Genomic DNA, 23,081 nt, shown 5'->3' on the forward strand with positions numbered 1-23,081 from the left:
TTTTGTAAGTGATGATGTCAGTCATTTAGTCCATCCCTAAAGAACTGAGGGTCCTGGGAATTTAGTCATGTCAATGTGGTCTTTTTTACATTACTAATTGAAGAAAATGCAAGCCCTTAAAAGACTTTTTAATATTAAGAAATAAAAAATAAGATGGAAGGAGGCAAGTCGGGACTACAAGGTGTATACCTATTGATAATCAACAGACACTCACAAAATTACCCATGTTTGATAAGATGAGTGGGAGTGGGTAGGATCACTGTTTTGGTGAAGAAGGACTCTTTGGTGAAGACTCCTGGACATGTTTCTGCTTAAACTTTGCCTAACTTTCTCAAAATACTTTCAGAATAAATAGATGTTATCATTCTTTGGCCCTCCAGATCCAGAAAGTCAAACAGAAAATTGCCTTAAGTATCCCATAAACTGTTGTCACAAATTTAACTGGTCCACTGTTGCTGTGTCAATATTTCTTCCAGTGACGCACTGTATGACAAGCACTGTACTGATAACCATTAGGTTGGTGGTGAAAACCCAATAACTACTCCTTGGAAACCCTATACAGGGTTGCTATGAGTCAGAACCAACTTGACAGCACTTAACAAAAACAGACCACTCCCATTTATTGGTATCCATTGCTTTGATTGTGGTTGTCTTTGGGATGATACTGGTAAAGCCATGCTTTATTTCCTATTGCAAGAAATGCTTCAGGATCTTGATCCTACTTGTTGAAAATTTCCATTGAAAAGTCCTATCTGTAATTGTTCTGGACACAGGAATATTGGTACTCAACCTGTAAAAAGTTTATCTTTAAATTTACAGTCAGAATTGTGTAAGCAATTGCAATTGTGATTTCTTTGGCATTGGCTGTTATTTCTGCTGTTAATCGCTGGCCATTCTTCATTAGGGTACAAACAAGATTGTTTTCTTATAGATTGATGTGGCTGCCCTATCACTTTGGACTTCTTCAAAATTGTGTCACTTCTTCTTACATCAAATTATCCATTTGTAACTTGCTTAGTTTTTTGGTTCATTATTCCCATAATTTTTTCATAAAGCACCAATGATTTCACCATTTTTTTACCCAAGCTTCATCATAAATTTGATGTTTGTTTTTGCTTCAACTTTAGCAGAATTTATGCTGCTCTCATAAGGGCTCTTTTCAAACTGATGTCTAATTCATTGTAGAACTTCAAATTAAACCTTGTTCAGGCATGTTATAACAAGATTGTTGTCAAGTGCCGTTGAGTAGATTGTGACCCATAGCCACCCTGTATAGAGTTTCCAAGGAGCAGTTGGTGAGCTTGAACCACTGACCTTGCAGTTCAAATGGCTTTGCAGTCTGGCGCATTAACCCACAGCGCCACACCAGGACTCCGTAGCATGATAGAATTTTGCAGATCAATGACTTATTCATTCCAAATACCATTTTTAAACAATATAAAAAATGACTACAATGGAATTAACAGGAATTAGATTGACTACATCTGTTCACCATGGGTGACTCTGTTGTTATTTAAAATACCGGTCACCTAGTTTTCAACATCACAGCAACATTCAAGACACCTCAGTATGACAAACTGACAAATAAGTTGGAGGAGCTCATTGTCTGGTGGTGGCAGTTGGTGGTTATGTGCTGTGGAGTCAGTTCTGACTCATAGTGACCCTGTACAGGGTTTCCGAGGCTGTAAATCTTTACGGGGGCAGAAAACCTCATCTTTCTCCCATTGAACATCTGTTCGTACTGATGACCTTGCTGTTCACAGCTTGATTTGTATCCACTAAGCTACCAGAGCTCCTTATGGTCTAGAGGGACTAAAACAGTGAAAGTTCGTAGGATGTCAGAGAATAGAAATCTCTGCAGATAAATAAGCCTGGGGATCTGCAGAGAGTCATCCTCAATTGCTCAGCAGGATGTTGATCAGTATATGCATGTAAGAAAAATCTCTAATACTAGGAATATAATCATTTAAAATTATTAAAAGGAGCAGTGACTGCCTTTCAAAGAACTAAGAATAATACCTGCTTCCATAAACAAACTTGGAAAAACAAAAGTACAGAGTATTTTTTGGTAATTAATAGTAAACTAATTAGAGAAGCATGATGTCCTTATTTAGGGACTAGTCCCACCTGATAATATGCCCTAAGTATGAGAGACAAAGTCTGGTCATCTTGACTTCTAAGGAGCATTCAGGTTGTACTTTTTCCAACATAGATTTGTTTGTTCTTGTGGAAGCCCATGGTACCTTTAATATTCTTCTCCAACAGCATAACTCAAATGTAATTCTTCTACAGTTTTCCTTATCCAAATCCCTGTAAGATCAGTACTAGACTGTGAACTACAAGGTCAGTGGTTCAAACCCATCAGCTGCTCCTTGTAAACCTTATATAGGGTTGCTATGAGTTAGAACCAACTCAAAAGCACTTAACAACAAAAACAATTATATATACACATTTATATCTAAAGGACCTCTAGTAGCATAGTGGTTATGAGCGGTTATGAATCAGGCTGCTAACCTCAGGGTCAACAGTTCAAAACTACCAGCTGTTCCATGGGAGAAAGATGAAGCTTTCTGCTCCCATAAATATTTACAGCCTTGGAAACCCTGTACAGGGTCATTATGAGTCGGAACCGACTCCATGGCACATAACAACAAACAACAACAGTAGAATAGTGATTATGAGTCACACTGCTAATCTCAAGGTCAGCAGTTTGAAACTACCAGCTGTTCTGCAGGAGAAAGATGAGACTTTCTGCTCCCATAAAGATTTACAGCCTCAGTAACCCTATGTAGGGTTGCTATGAGTCAGAACTGACTCCATTGCACATAGTCATCACCACATATATAGTTGTAAATCATGTGCTTTTACATGCTTGATCAACCAGGCAAGCCATTAGTCATCACCCTTGAATTTATACCCTTCTCTGTATAAATAAATTTATATATATAGCAGGTGCTGAGTAAAAGAATTGACCTATGGTAATGAGAAAAAGTGGATTTTGTACCTCTGAATCATACCCATTAGGTAGGTGGACAAGATGAATAGCTCAGTGCTTTTCAATCAATCTCTGTTCTTGGGTATAATAATGCTTGTGCAATGGATCTACAAATGCAGTAAAATGGAAGGAAGGCTGAATATGGCCTCCCTTAACAATTCTATTTAAATTTGAGTCTAAGACAGTGCTTCATCTTCAAGACTATATGACAAAGAAGACTTATAAAGAGAAGGTATGAAATTGTTAGGCATGTTTGTTTGTTTGTTTGTTTGTTTGTTTTGTCTCCCCTTATTACATCACCTAACTCATTATTTTAAGTGCAGCTGCAGTGGACAGACCTAGTAAACTCATGTTTCTTTAAACTAAAATGTTCACTGTTCATCTTTGCACTTTTAGTCTCAGACCCTTCTCCAAAACCACATGGCCCTACTCATCTAATACTCGAGGCAGTCCAAAACTGATGGGTGCTTAAAACTTAAAACTCCATCAAGGAACAAAGGAGATAGTGGATGAGTGATCCTAGCCTTTTGGAAAAAAATTAGAAAAAAATAAATAAGGTTTTCAAATATTCCAGAAAAAAATGGCTCCAGATATCAGAGCAAATATTTCAACTTTTCAATAATATGTCTTTAATTCTGTTTTGGTTTTTGTCCCATTTCTTGTTTCACTGTCCCCATATACTACTGTACTTATTAAGTCATCTTGCAAATAAACTACCTGCATGCTAATCCTTGGAGTCCTGGTGTGGCACTGTGGATTAACACGCCACACTGCAAAGCCATTTGAACTATAAGGTCAGTGGTTCAAGCTCACCAGCTACTCCTCGGAAACCCTATATAGGATCACTACAGGTAGGAACTGACTCAACAGCACTTAACAACAATGCTAATTCTTATGTCAGACTCTACTATATAGGATGATCTGAACTAAGAAAATAATACCTTATTTGCCTCTTTTTTCAATATTATAACAGTTTTTGTATATGGTAATGTTCAATGGCTGTCTATTTCCAAATGTCAAAGACATTAACCACAGGTAAAAAGATTTAAGAAGACATTTAATCTAATCATAATGGTAACAAAAACAACAACAAAAAATTATGGTATTCTTGAATTTCTTCTTAAAAGCAAAATTGGAAGAAGATATAAAGACTACAGATATATAGAAAAGTGCATTGAACAGATGTACAAAAATATGTATATGTATGAGGAAACAGGGGAAGAGCATAGCAGTCATAGGAATAACAAAAGAATTATTAGAATGATTTCTATTTATTTTTATCACTTCATCTCTCTCCTCACCAATTTTAATGTAATTTCTATTTGATTTACGTACCTACATCACTGTTCTCTTCTGGAAATTGTATTGCTATGCAATAGCCCAATGTAACTTTCACAGCTCAAATTTTATGTCCATTTCAATCTCATAACTACAGTCATAGCGAAAAACACTAATTGAGAGAAGGCAAGTCTTCCTGGCTCAACTGTGGCTGTAGCATTGGAGTTTGATAGTCTGCTTTCTATACACTGGTACTTAAAATATGAGAAACTCAAAGGGACATAGGTGGTTCTCTTAAAAGGAAATATGAGAATAAGAACCAAAATATATCATAGCAAATCCCTCAGGAAGTATATATGACAACTTTGTTGATGGATCTTTATTTGTATAATTTTGTTTACGTTATTGTTTTTAGATGCTTGTGAGTTGGTTTTGACTTATAGCAAGCACCCTATTTACACAGAAGGAAACACAGACCAATCTTGGGCCATCTTAAAAATTATTGCTAAATTGAGCCCATTGTCGCAGCCATTGTATCATTCCATTTTGTTGAGGGACTTTCTCTTTGTGCTGACCCTCTTCTTATTAGCATGGTATATATTCCATGAATTAGAGTCCTGGTGTGGTGTTGTGGGTTAATGTGCCATACTGCAACGCCGTTTGAGCTGTAAGGTCAGTGATTCAAGCTCACCAGCTGCTCCTCAGAAACCCTATACAGGGTCTATATGGGTTGGAGCTGACTTGACAGCACTTCATAACAACAACAACAACAACATGAATTAGTCCCTTCTGATAACATGCCCAATATAAATAAGATAAAGTGTCATCATCCTTACTTTTTGTTTTTCTTTGTGGGGTTGAGTAGGGGTAAGGAGTGAAATTTAGGGTTGGGACTGTATCTAGGTATTGACTAGGTCTAGGACTATATTGTTAAGGTTATGACTAGCAATAGGGTTAGTGCTAAGAGTAAGCCTTCGTCTAGTTTTTAGGGTTACAGTTAGGTTTATTTTAATTCTATTTATTTAGTCATTTTCTTGAAATCTATTTTATTTCCTCTGCATCTGGATGTTCTGTAGTGGCATTTTCCTTCTACCTCTTTTTTAAAAATAAACACACATTGCTGCTTTTTATATTATAGTCTTTAGAACTTAATAAAAGATAAATATTGAATGCACTTCAAGTGGCCAAATATTTAATAACAATGTTGTTGTTATTGTTAAGTGTGATTGAGTTGGTACTGACTAATTGCAACCCTATGTAGGGTTTCTTAGGATTGGTTGGTGAGTTTGAACCACTAATAGATTAAATTATTTAAGTTTCATATGACTTTTTTAATGAGATATTTAGAGAAGGACTATAAATTCTTAAAGTCTATCCTTATATTCACAAAATATATGCTAATGACATGTGCCAATAGTAAAAGTATGGGATATGGTTAAATTAATTGTCTTTGGAGTGATATAGACATGAAAATAATTGCTAATTACTGACCAAACTAATTTAGAACTTATGTGATTTTGGACAAAATGTTTACCTCTTTTAGACCATAGTTTAATCTGTAAAGCAGATACTACTATTCGTACTCAAAGCACAGTTAAGATAATTACACAATCAAGGTAACATCCTAACAGATGTACAAGCCTTAAAAGATATAATTACTAGATGAATACTTGTCATAGACGTAATAAAGGTATCATGATATCAAAACCGCCACTAGTCTGTCATTTTGTCATCCTGTGGTAGCTTGCATGCTACTGTGATACAGGAAACAATGCCATCATTATTTTAAATCCCAGAAGGGTAGTCATGGTGGACAGGTTTCAGCTAAGCTTCCATAGTAAGAGACTAATAAGGAGAAATGAATTGCTTCCAAATATATAGTTACTGAAAACCTTATAAATAGCAGTGGAACACTGTTAGATGTCACCAGAATATTGAATATTGAAATATGATAAGAAGCACAAGAAAATAAAACAGTAAAAATTTACTAATAAGTTGTCAAAAATGAAATGGAGTATATAAGTATCAATATTCTAAGCATTAGTGAGCTGAAATGGACTGGTATTGGCCATTTGGAATCTGACAGTCACATGGTTTACTATGTCAGGAGTGACAGATTGAAAAGGAATGGCATCACATTCATAATCAAAGACAAAATTTCAAAATCTATCTTGAAGCACAATGTTGTCTGATAGGATAATATCCATTCACCTACAAGAAAGGCCAATTAATACAACTATTACTCAAATTTATGCACGAGCCACTGAAGCCAGCAACTATGAAATTGAAGAATTTTATCAACATCTTCATTCAGAAATTTCAAACATGCAATCAGGATGTATTGATAATTACTGGCAATTGGAACGCAAAGGTTGGAAACAAAGATGAAGGACCTAGTCAATGGCAAAATATAACCTTGGTGATAGAAACTTTGCTAGATATTACATGGTAGAATTGTGTAAGACTAATCACATTTTCACTGCAAATACTTCTTTTAAGCAACATAAAAGAAGACTTTACACATGGACCTTACCAAATAGAATCCATAGAAATCAAACTGACTACTACTGTGTGAAGACACGGTGGAGAAGTTCCACATCATCAGCCAAAATAAGGCAAGAGGCAGACTGTGGAACCATACAGAAGCTGAAGAAAGTTAAAACAGATCCACAAGAATCAAAATATCACTGTGAACACATACAACCCAAATTTAAAGATCATCTGAAGAATTGATTTGATGAATTGGAAACTAATGACCACAGAGAAATAGAGTTGTGGGATGACATCAAGAATATTATACCAGAAGAAAGCAAAGAAGACAAGAAAAGAGACCAAAATGGATGTTAGAGACTTTGAGATTTGCTCTCCAGCACAGAGATGCAAAAGTAAATGGAATAAAAGAGGAGGTGAAAGAACTGAACAGAAAAAAATTAAAGTGAAGCCAACAACACAAAGTTAAATATTATAATCAAATGTGCAAACACCTGGAGTTAGAAAACCAATAAGGGAAGAATAAATTCAGCATTTTTCAAAATGAAAGAACTGTAAAAAAATTTGAGCCTCAACATGAAATATTGAAGGATTCTACAAATGAAATACTGAATGATACAGATAGCTGTAATACAAATTGAAATCATTCAACAAATGGATACAGCAATGAAGGCACTCACTTATCTATGCCAAGCAATTCAGAAAACCTGGCTAATTGATTGGAAAGATCCGTATTTGTGCTCACTCAGTGGAATGGGGATATCATCAGACAGTATCATTAATATTCATTGCAAGTAAAATTTTGCTAAAGATGTTTCAAAAATGTCTGCAACATTACATTGACAGGGAATTGTCACAGGTTCAAGTAAGATTTAGACAAGGATGTGGAAGGAAGGATATCATTGCTGACATCAGATAGATCGTTGCAGAAAGGAGAGATTACCTGTTTATCTGCACTTTATTGCATATGCAAAGGGTTTCAAATGTGTAGAAAATGAAAAGGTATGGAACACATTGCTGAGAAAGAGTATTTTGGAACACTTAATTTTGCTAATGAGAACCTGTACATAGCCCAAGAGGGAGTTGTTCAAACAGAACAAGGAAACATTGAATGGTTTAAAATTATGGAGAAAATTGCTGAGAATGAGTATTTTGGAACACTTAAGTTTGCTAATGAGGAAACTGTACATAGACCAAAGGCAGTTGTTCGAGCAGAACAAGGGAGCATTGAATGGTTCAAATTAGTAAAGGTGTATTTTTTCCTCCATACTATTCAATACACAAATTGAGCAAATAATATGAGAAACTGGATTATAAATTGAACATGGCATAAGGATTGAAGGAAGACTCACTAACAACTATGATAATCAGATGATACAACCTTGCTTGCTGAAAGCAGAGGACTTAAAATTCTAACTGATGAAGATCAAAGACCACAGCCTCCAGTATGGGTTTCACTTCAATGTAAAGAAAACAAAAAATTTCATCACTGTATCAATAAATAATATCAAGATAAATGAAGAAAACATTGATGTTGTCAAAGACTTCATTTTGCTCCCAACAACCATCAACATTCATAGAAGCAGCAGTCAAGAAATCAAATGACATATTTCATTAGCAATTATGCTGAACAAGACCTCTTTAAAGTGTTCGAGAACAAAGATGTCAGTTTGAGGATTAAAGTGTACCTGATCCAAGCCATGGTATTTTCAATATGCAGTGGAAGTTGGACAATGAATAAGAAATACCTAAATAGAGATTGTGCATTTGAGTTATGGCATTGTAAGAGAATATTAAACATACCATGGACTTCCAAAAGAACAAACAAATCTGTGTTGGAAGAAATACCACCAGAATGTTCATTGGAAGCCAGGATGACCAGATTTCATGGCATATTTTGGACATATTATCAGGACAGACCAGTCTCTAAAGATGGACATCATGCTTGGTAAAGTGGAGGGTAGCAAAAAAGAAGAAGACCCCATTATTATGGATTGGCACAGTGGTAACAGAAATGGGCTCAAGCATAGCAAAATTTGTGAGGTTAGTGTAGGACTGGGCAGTATTTTGTTCTGTTGTGTATAAGGTTATATACAACAGTGTTAATTGGTATCAAGTTAACAGCATCTAATAACAACAACCATATTGAAAAAACATTATTGTTGAGTGCATTCTAATTCATGTCTTCCCCATACATGTTAGTGATCAGTTGTACTTTATAGGGTTTTCAATAGTTTATTTTTCAGAAATTGACTTTTCTTCCAAGGCACCTCTGGGTAGACTTGAACCTCCAATCTTCTGTTAGCAGTTAAGTGTGTTGATTTCGTATGCCATCATGAGACTATGTAAAATATGCCATTGAAGTCAAAAGACTAACTAGATGTAAGTCCAATTATGAATTAATCAGCTGTTATGGCCACGTCCCACTGCCATCCAGTTGATTATGAATTATGGTGACATTATGAAGGGTTTGAGAAGTTGTAAATCTTATTCTTCTTAGGGTTGATAGATAATCTTGGATATGTATGTTAATGTTTCTCATCAACATTATGAAACATTCAATAGTTACCCTTCAGATAATCTTCCTGGTCTTTTCTCTCCTCTTCTGTAATTTCCATTGAATGTATGGTGGTATGTATAATTCTGACCCATACATTTCTGAAGCTTCTTCATTTTCCTTCATGCTTTTTTATTTCTATTTCTTATATTGGATGCATTCAAAGGATTTATTTTCAAGCTTGCTGATTCTTCTACCTGTTCAGATTTGCTCTTGAGTTTCTCTAGTAAATATTTCACTACATTTACTGTGTGCTCAACTTCATAATTTTGATGTAGCTCATTATTTGTCATTTCTATATTTTTATTGATTGGGTTGGTGAACTTCTACAGGTACAGTTTTTATTAGTTCATTCTTTTCTATTCCCTGCCTGTTCTAAATCAAATTAAATGATATTCAAGAATGTAGGATTTCTGGACAATTGTAGTGATATCATTTCATGATACAAATTCAGGTGATCACTAGTGAATCTTTGTTACATTTACCCTGAAGTTAAAAACTTTTAGATTCCAGATTATTACAATGAAATGTCGTATAGTGTCAAACATGGGTTTTTGTTTCCGATCTGATTAAAACTAAAGATCTTAAAAACAAAAGCTTAAATTTGCAAGTATGGGAAAATTTGTTTAATTCAAATATTCATTATGCTCATTTATCTCTCTATAATCCAGTTTTTCCTCTTCTTTTACCTGGTAAATACTTACTCTATGATAGCTTTTTAGTGTATTTACATTTCAAATTCTTGTTTTGAATTTTTAATGGATTTCAGCTAATTTTGACTAAAAATTCACTAAAAAAATCTAATACTATAAAACTAAAATAAAAATATGATATTGCCTCATTCATTCACAATTTTAGTAATTCAATAATTTAATCCTAGGGTAGCAACTTTAATTAATTTTAAGAGCTGAATTTATTATATGGAGATAAAGTTTAAATCAGGAAGTTTGAATCTTATAAAATAATATTAGCTTTAGAATTCATAAGAATGGTAAAGTACTTAGCTGATGTATCCATACATTATCTTCTAATTCCATTTTCCACTAACTTTTTGAAGATTCCTTGTACATAAAACTTCATTTAGTTGTTACTGAGAGAATAACAGTGATAGCAAAATAAAGCAACATCTAGTTTTCAGCTTAGCTTTTTCACTTTTGACATTTTAAAGCTATTTAATTTCTAGAGTAATTTGCCTTCTTAAAGCAGAGAGTCATCAGGAGAGAAGAGGATATTCAACAAGATGCATTGACACAAGTGTCTGCATTAATGTGCTCAAATATAGCAAGAATTGCAAATCATGTTCAAGACCAGACAGTATTTTTATCTTTTGTATGTGGGCTCTCTATGAGTCAATATCAATTTGGCAATATCCAACAACAACAATTAATCCTGTTCTGAAAGAGAAAAAAATATGGATAAACAGTAGATCAACTACTGAAAAGCATTACCAGACAATTCTGGACATTGTGTATGGACAAGGACAACAGAAACTTCTTTAAAATATTACTGCAGCCCTGATAAATTAAAAGCCATCTTATCTCAGTTACTATAAGTAAGAATGATTTCACTGACATATTTTAAATGTATCTTTATTTGAGACAAAAACAGAAGCTTCTTCAAAAATATTAGTATAGTGCAAGGATTCAAGATGACTGATTAAGCTTGCCTAAAACAGAGACCAAACAGATAAGGAAAACGATCCTGAAACTCTGATATGCAAAGGGAAGGATAAAGAAGTAGATCAAATACTTATTAGAAAAAGAAACAGAACCAAAACTGCAGACAAGAAGAAAAGCAAGTTGTTGGGTTTTTTTTTGTTTTGTTTTGTTTTTTGTTTTTAAGTTTGTGGAAAACTGAATTGAAAGAATGGAATTTTTCCAGGAATTTTTTGAAGCCCCCACAAAAGAAGCAATGAATCACTAAGTCAGGCACAGTGTGACCATTTGAATTATTGCAAGCAGCATTCTGATCAAGGCAGGGACCAGACAACCAGCTCCACTTGCCAAGGACTTTGCTGGCGCCCACAATGACATACACACACACACAAAAGTATGATTGCTTTTTAGCCTGAAAAACCTCCGAGGTACTAAAGGTGTGCCTCCCCCTACTGCCACCCATTCAATGACTGGTTCAGCACTCCTTCTGTCCCTCCCCCACCTGTATTCCTCCTGATCCACTCTACCTTGACCCACCCTTCAGTTACCCTTCAACCCATTGATCCACTCTTCTGGTTTCTTGACATATATTCTGGAAGATGGAGCATAATGAGCCCGCAGCCTCAGAGATTTGGAGCTAGAGTTGGCACTGGTGCTTTCTGTTTTTCCATTTTTCTTTTTTTTTTTTTTTCTTTATATTTCAATTTCCCCCTTTTGTATGCTTTTTATCCCCCTACTCCTTTTTCTGGAGTCCTGGTGTGGCGCTGCTGGATAATGCACTGGACTGCAAGGTCAGTTTGAACCAAAAGGTCAGCGGTTCAAACCCATTAGCCACTCTTCAGAAACCCTATACAGGATCACTATGGGTCAGAACTGACTCAACGGTACTTAACAACAACAAATCATTTTTATAAGATTATGTTTTCCCATCAGGTGGGACCCAGGTACTCAGTCATATATGCCATACCTGTGTGCTTGGTGGCTGAAGCTTCCACGGTACTGTGTGCTTTTCATTTCTTTCTTTTCTCTATTTTACCTTCTTTTATTTCTTCCATCTTCTCATTGATTTAAAATTTTTTTTCTTGCTCTTCATCAAACCAAAAACCAAACAAAATAAAACCTACTGCCAATAAGTAGATTTCATAGTGATCATATGCAGTCTCTAAGACTAATGCTCTAGGAAAGCTGTCAGCCAAATCTTTCTCCCACAGAGTAGCTGGCAGGTTTCAATAGACAACCTTGTGGCTAGCAGCCCAATGTCTAATCCATAGCACTACCAGGGTTCCTTTGCTTCTCCTCATTCCCACTTTTTTCTTTTTTCTTCATTAGTCAGATGCTAGTGACTTTGTTTCTGCTCTCATCTTTAGTATTTATTTTCTTTCATTGACTGTAGGTTCCCTCTGTTGGTCTATTTCTAATTGTTGGAAACACTGTGATAAAGTGTTAATTTTGGTTCATTTTTTCTTTTTGGATGCGCACATTTATTGAAATAAATTGTCCTCTCAGCACTGCTTTTGCCGTGTCCCAAATATTTTGGTATGTTGTGTTTTCATTCTCGTTTGTTTCCAGGAAATTTATGAATTCACATTTATTTTCTTCTTTTACTGAATCACTTTTCAGCAGGGTGTTATTCAGTTTCCATGTATTGGACTTTATTTCCTTGGTCTTCTTATTGTTGATTTCTAGTTTTATAGCATTGTGGTCTGAAAAGATGCTTTGTAGTATTTTGATGGTTGGAAATTAATGGAGGCTTGCTTTGTGACTTAGCACATGGTCAATTCTGGAGAATGTTCCATGTGCACTGGAGAAGAAGGTATACTGTGCTGTTGTTGGGTTGAATGCTCTGTACAAGTTGGTTGATTGTATTGTTTAGTTCCTCTTTGTTGTGTTTCATTCTGGTAGTTCTGTCACATTTTGAAAGTGGTGTATTAAAATCTCCAACTATAATTGTAGATTTATCTATTTCTTTCTTCAATTCTAGTAAGGTGTTCTTCAAATATCTTTTTGCATTTTCATTGGGAGCGTAGATACTTATTATGATTATGTTGTCTTGCTCAACTGACACTTTAATCATGAGATAGTGTTCTTCGTTATCACTTATGCTGGTTTTTGTCTTAACGTTTACTTTATCAGAGATCAGAATTGCCACTCCTGCTTGTTTATTGTTGCAGTTAGCTTGGTATATTTTTTTCATCCTTTAACTGTTAGTCTGTTTTTTTGTCTTTGTGTGTAAGGTGTGTCTCTTTCAGGCAGCATATTGAAGGGTCTTATTTTCTTATCAATTCTGCCACTCTCTTTCTCTACACTGGTGCATTCAATACATTGACATTCAATGTAATTATCCATAGGTATGAATTAATTGCTGCCATTATACTAATTTTTTGTAGTGCTGGTCATTCCTTTGTTCTGCATACCTTCTTGTGCTGAGTTTGTGTATTTGTGCTGTTTCTTGTCAGTTTTTTCTTAGTTTCCATGTTTGTTTGTTCTGCTTGAAAGTTCATGCTCATGGTAAATTATGAAGTATTAACTTTCTTTGGGGTTACCTTATAGTCTATTTACTTTTCTTTCCATTTAGCAGAATCTATTGTATCCTGTAATCTACCTGGCCTCCTCACCACCTGGATCTCTGTTCCTACATTTTTCTCTTCTTAGACATTGATCTTATTTTGAACTTTGGTTGACCTCCCAGCTCCTTTGGATTTGTTGTTGTAGTTTTGTTCTGTTCTGGACTATGCTATCCATCTTCTGAGTTTCAGATGATGTTGCCACGCCTATCAATCTCTGCTTATTGTCTGTTCTTATTGGTTTTCAGTCCAAATAACTCCCTTTAGGATGTTTTGAAGTGCTGGATAGGTTTTGACAAAATCTCTTAGCTTCTGTTTATCCTGGAATGTTTTGATTGCACCATTATATTTGATTGACAGTTTTGCTAGATAGACGATTCTTGGTTGGCAGTTTTTGTTCTTTTAGGGTTTTATATATATTTACCCATTGGCTTCTTCCCTGCATGATTTCTGCTGAGAAGTCGGAGCTTAATCTGATTTGCTTGCCTTTGTAAGTAACACTCCTCTTTTCCCTGGCCGCTTTTAGAATTCTTTTATTTTGGAGAGCTTGATTATTATATGTCTTGGTAATTTTCTTCTGGGGTCTGTCCTTCCTGGGGTATGTTCGGCTTCTTGAATGTTTATCTTCTCATCTGTCAAGATGTTAGGGGAATTTCTTCCAGAAGCTCTTCAACTATCTCCTCTGTGGATTTCTCTGATTTTTCCTGTTCCAGAATATCAGTAATTCTTATGTTGCTCTTCTTCATGTTATCCAGCATGAATCTTAGATTCTCTTCAGTTTTTTTTTTTTTTTTTTTTTTTTTTTGCTTGCTCTTCTATCTTTGTAGTATTGATAGATTTGTCTTCCAGCTCATTGGTTCTGGCTTCCATCTGTTCAATTCTACCCCTTTCCTCTTTCAGTGTATTGTTCATTTCTGATATTTTATTATTAATCATCTGGACATCTTTCTGAAGGTTTCATATTGTTTTCAATGCTTTATTGAACTTGTTTGATTATTCTTGTAGTACTTTCTTGACTCCATTCTTATTTTCTTCACTCCCTTTGGGAGCATTTAAATTTGTTTCCATATCATTCTTTTTAATTCCTTCTCTGGCAAATCCAAAACATGCTCTTCCTCTTCTGTAAAGCCTTTGTCTGTCTCCAGCTCATTTGTCTCAGTTTCTCTTTTCTGGTTTTAGACATATTTTGAGATCTTTTGTTGTGTTTTATTGGTCATTTTCAGTAATGATGTGAGTTTTTAAGCTTAAATGGATGTTTGTTGCTGTGTTATTAAGCTTACTGGGTGTCTCTTGGTGGATATAATCAGAAGATAGACTTCCCTTTTCACATGTAATGCTTAGCAGCTGTTATTGGCCCTTGTAATAATGGTGGGAGATTATGGGGTATGCTTGTAGCTTGGCTATATGGCCACGATTTCTGTCTCATCTTGGGTAATTTAGGGAGAAAAAGCTCCCACCTCCAGGAAAAGTGTGTGATCAAAAGGACCAAAAACAGAAGCAATATAAAAGCAGAGACAAAATCTACAACTTTTAAACAAAAATAAACTGTGGCCGACTGGCCAGTTGTCTTGCCACACAGGCAGTGTGTGTGCACTGTAGAGGCCTCCAAAAGTGGGTGGGGGTGTATGCTCACTCACGTCCCTTTTCTGGTAATCACTGTAGAGGTGAGTAGATAGATATTGAGAAGTTAATAGAAGAAAGATGGTCTACTATTTTTGTCTCTGAAGGTCCATTAGGTATCTGCATGTACACAGCATAATTCTTGAGATAGTTGTGTCCTTTTATAATGGGGTTTTACAGATTGTTCATATGGTTTGTCTGTCAGACCTCACAGGCCTGCTTTTTCTTGCCACATATGCTGGGGTAAAGGGTCTTGTACAATTTTAGGGCTGTGACCCAATGGCTGACATCATAAGCAGCTACCAAAGAATTTGTCCTTAGGTTCAATAGGGCTCTTTTTCTCTGTGCCATGGGAAAAACTGTGGGCTCAATGCTGGACCCATTTTCTAAGGGTGTGCACCCACCCACCTAAAGGCATCTGGGCTGGGCAAAGAAGGAGCAACAGGGAAGAGGAGGAAACAATGTGTAGAATCCTCCCTCACCTCCTTTTGCAAATGTCACTGTACTGCTTTTAGGGCAGGTTTCTGTACTGGTCTAGCTTTAGCCCTGCCCTCTGAGCTCTGCCCAGGCAGGGTAGCTGCAGAGGGAGTCTTGTGCCTAGAGCCCTTCTTAAATTTCAGTATTTTCCTTTATACTGTGATTTTTTTTCACTGGCATGTGCGATAAACTAACACCCTGTACACTATGCTAGATCCAGAGCTCTGGTGCTGTTTCATGAGAGCAGCTTCTCTGGGTTTTCAGTCCCTACCCATGGAACCTGTCCTACATGACTCTACCTCAGCAACCACCAGAACCAGAAATCCACTCATTTGATATTTTTGTTGCAGTTATTGTGTCTATCCACCTCATGAATCTTTCCTTCACTGAACATGATGCTTCTTCTAGTCATAGGTCTTTCTTTATGATGTATACAGTCTATGTGGGAAGATGTCTCAATATTCATACTACTAAGGACCATAAAGATAACACAGAAATGGCTGCAACTATACATTGACAGAGAACTTTGGAAGGTTCAAACCAGATTCAGATGAGGCCGTGGAATGATGAATGTCATTGATGATGTCTTGGCTGAAAACAGAGAATAACAGAAAGATGTTTACCTGTGCTTTATTGACTGTGAAAATGCTTTTGATTGTGTGGATCATGACAAGCTATGGACAATATTGTGAAGTATGAGTATCCCTGAACATTATATTGTGCTCATGAGGAATATGTACATGGACAAAGAGGTATTTGTTCAAACAGAACAAGGGAACACTGAATGGTTTAAAATTAAGAAAGATGTACAACAGGGTTGTATTCTTTCACCATACTTACTTAACTTGTATGCTGAGCAAATAATCCAAGAAGCTGGATTATATGAAGAAAAACATGGCATGAGGATTGGAGGAAGACTCACTGACAACTTGAAATATGCAGATGGTACAACCTTGCTTGCTGATAGTAAAAAGGACTTAAAACATTTACTAATGAAAATCAAAGACCACAGCCTTCGATATGGATTACATCTCAATGCAAAGTAAACAAAAATTGTAACCACTGGACCAATAAACAACATTGTTATCTATAGAGAAAAAAATTGAAGTTGTCAAGGTTTTTATTCTTCTTGGATCAACTATCAGCATTCATGGAAGCAGCAATCAAGAAATCAAACAAGCATTGCATTAGGCAAATGTGCTACACAAGGCCTTTTTAAAGTGTTGAAGAGCAAAGATGTCAGCTTGAGGACTAAGGTGTGCCTGACACAAGCCAGGGTATTTTCAATAACTTCATACGCAATGCGAAAACTGGACAATGAATAAGGAAGACCGTAGAAGAATTGATGCTTTTGAGTGATGATTTGCAGGAGAATATTGAAAGTGCCAATGGCTGCCAAAAGAACCAACAGATCTGTGTTGGAAGAAGTTCTCCTTGGAGGCCAGGATGGCCAAACTTTGACTCTCATACTTCAGACATATTGTCAGGAGGGACCATTCACTGGAGAAGGATGTCATGTTTGGTAAGGTGGATGGTCAGAGTAAAAGAAGAAGACCCCCAGTGAGATGGATTGGCAAAATAGCAGTATCAATGTGCTCAAGTGTGACAACAATTGTGAGGTTGGCCCAGGACCAGGCAGTGTTTCATTGTGTTGTGCATAGTGTTGCTATGAGTCAGTACCTACTCGGTGGCACCTAACAACAATGAGCTTAATGATGTTCTCCCTCTAAAAATGATTTGTTCCATCTTCTGACAATCTGTAGTATATTCAATCTTTTTTGAAAGCCCAACCATTTGAATTTCGGTTATGGGAAGTAAATTGGACTGTTTTTTATAAAATAGAGAAATACAATGTATGAGATGCCTCATTAAACTTGAGTAATATATAGGAATATATAGAAAACTGTAACACCTCTACAAGAAAGAGACAAATAGCCCAATTAAAAAATGGGCTCAGGACATGAACAGACACTTCACCAAGGAGGAGATCCAGGCAGCCAACAAATAAATAAATAAATGTTCATGATCAGTAGACATTAGAGAGATGCAAATCAAAACAAAAATGAGATATCATCTCACACCAGCAATAACAGCAAAGATCAAAAAAGTAGAAGACAATAAATGTTGGTGAGGATGTGGAGAGACTGGGGCACTCCTGCATTTCTGGTGGGATTGCAAAATGGTCCACCCTCTCTGGAAAGCAATATGGCTTTTCCTCAAAAAGTTGGAAATAGCAATTCCTCTACTTGATATTTACCCACAAGAATTAAGAGCCATAACACGAGTAGATATGTACACACCAATGTTCATAGCAGCAGTATTTACAATAGCAAAAAGGTGAAGATGGCCTAAGTGCCCATCAATGGAAGAATGTATATACAAACTGTGGTACATACACACAATGGAATATTATGCTACCTTGAAGAACAACAAGGAAGCTGTAAGTTATCACATAACATGGATAAACCTTGAGGACATTATGTTGAGTGAAATTAGTCAGTCACAAAAGGAAAAATACTGCTTAGGACCACTACTGTAAAAGACTAAGAAAAAGAACCCACACTAAAGGTGGTAAGGGGGAATCTTTGCTGGCTACTGAGATTTTCAGGGTGGGGCAAGAGGAGGGAGGGGAAGGTGGAGCACAGGGTAGAGAATAGACACAAAAGAGTTTGGGTCCTAGGAAGGGGGGCAATACACTAGAAGGGGGAGGAGAATGGAAGAAAAAGGTGGATTGGAAATCAATTAGGCAGGTTTGCATGAGCTCAGCAAGACGGAGGTAAATAAGCAAGGCTTCCTGTGGAGCCTCTGCATTACATAAGACCATAGGTAGAATCCTGAACCTCACCCAGAATCTTCTGAGGTGGGAAATTTCCACTTGAAAGGACAAGCAGACCAGCCTGGAGCTGAAGAACAGAATTTACATCTTGAAAGAAAGACCCACAGGATAAATACAAAACAATCATGGCAGTCTGAGTGATTACTACAAGGGCAAACAAATTGTTTTCCCAGGAGACATCAAGTCAAGTGGTTGGGTACCCTCAGGACAAACCCCCTTCCAAGACTAAGACTCAATAGGAAGACACGAGCAGACATGTGCTCTGATTGGTAACCACATTTGTCACTGATAAGGGGAAGTGAGGGAAAAGCAGCAATGAAGCTACAAGCTAAGCCCTACAATGTTCAATAGACTCCTGTCAACCCGGGTGGAGACCTGGTTGGCCAGCAGTATGGCAAGACCTGTGGACTCTTGGGTTCAGAGTCAGTGACATAGCCACAGAGGACTAGAGGGGAGAGTAAAGCGTCCAGCTGATAAGAAGAGAGGGCATATGCATAAGAGCACCCACACTTGCAGATAATACCCACTTGACCTGGCTTCAATGACTGGATGGTCAGAACTCAACTAGAAGAAGAAAGAAGAGGAAAAACAAAAAGTATTCTCATACAATTTGATGAACTTGACCTACACCTATGGATGCAGTAGCTGAAAAGAGGTAACAAATCTTTACAGCAAGGATCATTGCTATCCCCTCTATACTCAGAGTAGACAGGGATGGGCAACTTGGACACTAGCTACCCAAAACAGGGGGTGGGGGCTACAAAGGCAAGAAATGAGTGGCTTACAAGTTTTCAAGAGGGACCCTAGATCCAAAGGGTGGAGAGGAAGGTCTGGGTGGGGCTAATGAAAGAAGATGGGGATAGGTCCCTTGGGGTACAATGGGGAATAATTGTTATCAGGACTGACTGCGAAAGTTGGAAATGTGTAAAGGTGGATATATTGTAGCAAAAGGAGGGGAGTGAATGACTATGTAGTCCAGGAACCAAGGTCCCTGGAACTATCAAGGGAGAAGAGCAGAGTGTGAGACCCTACCCAGAGAAGCAGTGATGCCAGAGATGGAGGCAGTGATGATGATGTGAAGAGATTGAGCAGCCGGGGACTCTAGACCCAGAGAGGGAGAGGGACTGTTTACTGATGACCAGGGGGCAGGCTTGCAGGGTATACCATTTGGTAGGTTGATGATGCATGGAGGGGACTGTAACCATTGCAAATAAACAACATATGATATGTAAAGCTAATATATGATGTATGCAAAGCTAATATTCTCCCATGTAAAATATCATATAATTCACAATAAAACTTTAAAAAGAAAAATGGGTGTTGGGTTTTGTATACTGCCTTTTTTACATTGGTCATTATGATCATATGGTTCTTATGTTTCTTTTTATTTATATTGTGGATTATGTTGATTATTTTTATAATACTGATCTAACCTTGCACTCCTAATATGTATCCCACTTGATCAAGAATCATTATTTTTTGTTATGCTATTGAATGCTATTCGCTACGATTTTGTTGAGAATTTCAGCATCTTTGTTCATGAGGGATATTGATCAATAATATTCTTTTCAGCGATTTCCTTGCCTAAATTTGATATGAGGCTTATGCTCACTTTATAAAATTTCTTAGGAAATTTTTCATTCTTTTCTATATTCTGGAATAGTTTGAATAAAATTGGTGTCAGCTTTTCTCTGAATGTTTCATAAAATTCACCAGTAAAACAATTTGGGCTTAGCCTTTTTTTTTTTATTGGGAGTTTTTTGATAACATGTTCAATTGCTTATTTTGTTACAGGTTTGTTAAAGCTTTGTATTTCAATCAGTATTAGTTTAAATAGTTTGTATATATCTAAAAATGTATCCATTTCCTCTAAATTTTCTTTTTTTTTTTTTTTCCTTTGGAGTACGATTCTTCCTAGTATTCTGTTATTACCTTTTGTATTTCCATTGGTTCTGTTGTGACATCACCCATATAATTTCTTATGTGTGTTATTTGTATCATCCCTCTCTTGTCTTTTGTTAGATTTGCCAATGGTTTCTTGATATTATTAATCCTTTGAAAGAATCCAGTTATTTTCTTGTTAATTCTTTGTATTGTTTTTCTGTTTTCTATTTCAATTATTTTCTTCTAGTGAGTGTATACTTACTTTGGTGAACTTTTTCTAATTCTTGGAAATATTCTATTAATATATTGATTTTAGTTCTTTCTTCTTTTTGAATGTGTTCATTTGTCACTATAAATTGCCCTCTCAGCACTGCTTTTGCTGTGTCTCAAAGGTTTGGTGTGTTGTATTTTTGTTCTCATTTGTTTCTAGAGATTTTTATTTCATTTTTATTTCTCCTAGTACGCAGCAGCTTTTAATTAGGGTTTTATTCCACTTTCATGAATTTGATTTTATTTCCTTGGTTTTCTTATTATAGATTTCCAATTTTTATAGCATTGTGATCTGAAAAGATACTTTGTAGTATTTTGATGCTTTTAAATTTATTGACACTCGCTTTGTGGCCTAACACATGATTCATTCTGGAGAATATCAATGTGCACCAGAAAAAAAAAAGAAAAGTGTGTATTGTGCTGGAGGTGGATTGAAGGCTCTGTACAAATATATAAGATCAAATTGATTGATTGTATTGTTTAGTTCCTCTGTGTCTTTGTTGAGTTTCCTTCTGGTTTTTCAGTTTTCTTTGAAAATGGCATATTAAAATCTCCCACTTTTAAATGTAGAATTCTCTACTTCTTTCTTGTATTCTATTAGGGTTTGATTTATGTTTTTTTCTTTTTTTTCCACAAAACACTTTATTTGTTGGAAATCCCTTTGAGGTGCCAGCTTGTCTAGATAGAGTGTGATTGTTGATACTCAAGTGGCCCCTTATGTGGGTCTGTGGGTCATGCTCACATAGGTCGACAAGCCGCACAGTTTGGTAACCAGGTTTGTTTTCGGTTATCTGCTGGCTACTTACACTTCCTAACAGGGCAAGGAGAGGCCAAAGTGGTCATCGGAGATAAGGACAGGTGGCCAGTCTGTCCAGAGACACAGCAAGTGACTGCAAGACCAGTTCACGCAGTAGCTGCGCCTCCTTGACCATGCCAACTAGGGCAGGCTGTCATGTGTGCCCACGCAGCTTGTAACCCACTTTGTTGACCAGTGCCACCGTGCCCTGCCCCCTGCCCTCAACTGGCGTGTGGAACAAGGCCTTGTGCTCATAGGGGTCAAACTTGGCTCCAACAGGGTCCAGCCTAAGCAAGCCGTGCTTCGTGAACACTTTCTGAATCTGGACCTCGGTCATGACCAGGCCCTCATAGAGGCTCTTGAAGGGAGGGTTGTCCTCCTGGACCTCGTCCTTCAGGACCCTCTGTGTGGCCTTCTCCAGAATGTCTGTCACCTCCAGCAAGTCCTTGCAGAAGTCCTGGATGCCATAGAGTTTTGCCTCCTCCACCAATTTTTGGCTCCTCTGCCGCCAAGTTCTCAGTGTCTGCCAAAGCACACTTATATTTTTCCGTGGTCTCCTTCAGCTGCTCCTCCAGCCGGACCTTCTCCTCCACCAGCACCTTCTTTGGGGACAGAGGCTCTGAATTCTGGGCGCTTGCACCCGAGTCCTACTCCAGGTTCTGACTGCTGTTCTTTCATTGGTAACATAGACACTTATGCTTATGTCCTCTTGTTTGATTCACACTTCAATTATGAGATAATATCTTTCTTTGTCTTTTATGCTGCTTTTTGCCTTAAAGTTTATTTTATCAGAGATAAATATTGCCACTCCTGCTTATTTTTTATTGCAATTAGCTTCATATATTTTTCCAGGCTTTAATTTTTAATCTATTTTTGTCATTGTATTTAATGTGTGTCTCTTGTAGGCACCATATTGTTTTCTTATCCATTCTGCTATTCTTTGTCTCTTGACTTGTACATTTAATCCATTGACATACAGTGCAATTATTGATAGGTATGGATTGATTACAATAATTTTGCTCTTTGTTTTTGTGTGGTGCTGCTGTTTTATTTGTTCTTCAAGCTTTCCTGTACTGAGTTCACTTTTTGTGTTCTTTTCTTGTCAATTTCTTCATAGTGTTAATATTTCCAAAATCTTCCTGGATTTTCCTTTTTTTTTTTTTTGGTTTGTCATGAAAGTTTGACATTTCTTTGAGATTACCCTGTACTTTATTATTTTCCCCTCTTTTTAAAACAGTCTGTTTTGTCATGAAATCTACCTACCTCCTTACCAACTGGAACTCTGTAACTATACCTTTCCTTCTCTTCACTTTGTAGTTGTCCTGATCATAGACTGATATCCCAGAGTCTCTGATTTTCAGTCTTACAGTTTTTTTCTCTGTATTCTGAACACTTCCATACATAAACTGAATTCTGTTGTGTATGTCAATCTCTGGTTGTTTTCTACTCTTGTTGGTTCTCAGTCCAAATAACTTCCCTCAGAATATTTTGTATCATAGGCTTGGCTTTTACAAAATGTTTTAAATTATGTTTATCCTGAAATGTTCTATTTCCCCATCATATTTTATGGCAAGTATTACAGAGTATATGATACTTGGTTGACAATTTTTTTTTTTTTCTTTCAAGAGTTTTGTATATGTCTCCTCAATGTTTTCTTGC

The 23,081-nt window shown here is 36.6% G+C and overlaps 1 pseudogene; it reads right to left on the reverse strand.

Moving 5' to 3' along the window:
- Positions 1-21,465: 21,465 nt before the first annotated feature.
- On the reverse strand, positions 21,466-22,825 carry LOC102829347 (annotated as a pseudogene).
- Between the last annotated feature and the right edge of the window lie 256 nt (positions 22,826-23,081).

This window comes from Chrysochloris asiatica, unplaced genomic scaffold (genome assembly GCF_000296735.1).
Source record: "Chrysochloris asiatica unplaced genomic scaffold, ChrAsi1.0 scaffold00002, whole genome shotgun sequence".
NCBI lineage: Eukaryota > Metazoa > Chordata > Mammalia > Afrosoricida > Chrysochloridae > Chrysochloris > Chrysochloris asiatica.